Source organism: Babylonia areolata, chromosome 29, assembly GCF_041734735.1.
Source record: "Babylonia areolata isolate BAREFJ2019XMU chromosome 29, ASM4173473v1, whole genome shotgun sequence".
In the NCBI taxonomy this organism is placed as follows: Eukaryota; Metazoa; Mollusca; class Gastropoda; order Neogastropoda; family Buccinidae; genus Babylonia; species Babylonia areolata.
In genome coordinates, this window is record NC_134904.1 from 11,756,580 (window position 1) to 11,759,079 (window position 2,500).

Here is a 2,500-nt window from a genome sequence, read left to right on the forward strand (position 1 = left end):
CAAACAATTTTCTCGCCCCTCCAGCGACTGTACAACAAACAGGTGATGACCACTTACCACAGACAGCAGGTAGAGGGGGGAGATTACAGAGTGAAAGCCAGACTGACACCACTTCAAACACTCCTCAAAGAGACGAACAGCATTTCCAGCCCAACTCCACCCACTCTGGATAACAGTGGAGGAGTTTGAACACTCGCGAAACACACAAACCACACACAAACACACGTTTCTCCTCTTGAAAAAAACAAAACACAACAAAAACGAAATGAAAACAGTCTCAGTGACACACCTTGATCGACTCTATCCACCGTGTGCTGGAAATATAATTATCAAGATACAGACGGCCGCTCGCTATGGCTGACACAGTAACAGTCAGTCACAAACACCTGGAAGGTCACATTTTCTCCGAGACACACACACTGTCAGCTAAAGAGGCTCCTCCACTCCGAGCGAGACTGTGTGGGGACAAGTTATAATGCTCTCCGCGATGACAGAACCTAGACACACACACACACACACACACACACACACTTTTTTTCCCTGTCACGGAGAAAGAGAAAGAGAGGGGTGGTGGTGGGTGGGACATGGTGTGTGTGTGTGGGGGGGGGGGGGGGGGGGGGGGGGAATTGAGGGGCGTACGGATGGGTGGAATGTGTGTGTGTGTGTGTGTGTGTGTTTGGGATGGGGTGGAGTGCTGGGGAGAAGGGGGTGGGGGAACGGGTGAAGTTAAAATCTGTGTGTATGTGTGTGTGTAGCTCGGGGAGTGGTCTAACCGGTTCACAGGTCCTGGGGGCTTCTGTCCCCGGACTGGAAAGGGAGTGATCGAAATGATACATTCGGTTTCCGGTACTCCGAAACCAGTGAAAGGGAAAGAGAATCATGAGGATTGGAGACGGGAGTGGGGGTGTGGGACGGGGTGGGGGAAGGGAGAGAGGAGGAGTTTGGGACGGTGGGGGAGGGGAGTCTTTCATTCTCGCTCAGGTTTTCGTAAACGTGCAAAAAACAACAACAACAACAACAACAACAACAACAACACACACACACACACACACACACACACACACACACACACACACAAAATATAAACAAACAAACAAAAACGACAACAGGCAAGTGTTAAACACCCACTCCCCCCCCCCCCCTCCCAAAACAAGCAAGAATAACATCTGAACAACAAGGCGGATACCCTGCACCTTACAAGAAGAACAAGAGTGTCCGTGTCAATGTGCTGTCAGAGAGAGCGTGCGCCCGACTGATCCCAAAACAGGCCACGCAACACAACACAACACAACACAACAAACTCCAACGAAAACAAAGAGTTGCCTGTCCGATGCTTGAACCCCAACTCGCTGTGCAGGGCGAGACTTTGAAATCGTACCCCAGGTTTGTACGAAACAAAAACATAAAACAAGAGAGGCAAGGCGTTCAAGACTCACTTGTGATAAATTAAGTCCCCTAGCATTAATTACAGAGTAATTTCCCTTTTTTACTATCTGCACCAAAACGTTTGCAAAATAAATAAAAATTCCATGCTTAGCAAAAGAAGTTCCTGTTTGAACAAAAAAGAACAAAAAATGATAATAATGACTCCTCTTGTTGTTGTGTCAGAATAAGAGGTCAAAGTGCCAAGTTTAGAGAATACAAAAAATATAAATATAACAGTAAATGCGTGTTGCATATAATTAGGCTTCTTTTTTTAATTTTTTGAGCCCATCCAAGAGATGCAATATTGTTTTAAACAAGATGACTGGAAAGAACTGAATTTTTACTATTTTTATGCCAAATTTGGTGTCAACTGACAAAGTATTTGCAGAGGAAATGTCAATGTTAAAGTTTACCACGGACACACAGACACACACACACACACACAGACAACCGAACACCGGGTTAAAACATAGACTCACTTTGTTTACACAAGTGAGTGAATAAAACCAAATATTTAAACAAAATTAAAACATTAAAATGTGATCAAACGAACGACGTGTGGAAGACAATTGAACGAACACAGAACGCAGTTGACTGAAGTGAAACTATGAGAAAAATCGTGAGACTGTGGGAAATCAGTATCGATCAGTATCAGTAACTCAAGGAGCCTGCGTCACTGCTCTCAGTCAAATCCGTATACGCTACACCACACCTGCCAGCCACTGAAGCAGATGCCTGACCAGCAGCGTAACCCAACGCGCTTAGTCAGGCCTTGAGAATAAATAAATAATAATAAAATAAATAAATAAATAAAATAAAATGATTTTATCAATATAAATAAATACATAAAATACTACTACAAATAATAATAATAATAATAATATTTATCAGGCGCAAAATCTTGATGAAGTCAACTCTAAGCGCACAAAACACACACACACACACACACACACACACACACACACAAGACAACAATGAGGATAAATAAGCAAATAAGGAGGGTGTAGGAGAAAGGGGGTGTGGTGGGGGTAGGGACTGATGTTGAAGACAGAACGTGACAGAACAAGGAGAAGCT

At 43.9% G+C, this 2,500-nt stretch overlaps 1 protein-coding gene across 3 annotated transcripts in view; it reads right to left on the reverse strand.

The window, feature by feature from the left end:
- Positions 1–2,500, reverse strand: part of LOC143275009 (uncharacterized) — a 74,115-nt gene that overhangs the window by 23,575 nt on the left and 48,040 nt on the right. The window contains exon 1 of one of the 3 annotated variants that reach the window (XM_076579068.1): positions 290–487. The exons of 1 other annotated variant lie outside the window; for it this stretch is intronic. The gene's annotated coding sequence lies outside the window, so the exon portion shown is untranslated. Of the gene's footprint in view, positions 1–57; positions 488–2,500 lie in introns of those variants that run through there. One more of the 3 variants, XM_076579066.1, reaches the window with a different exon arrangement.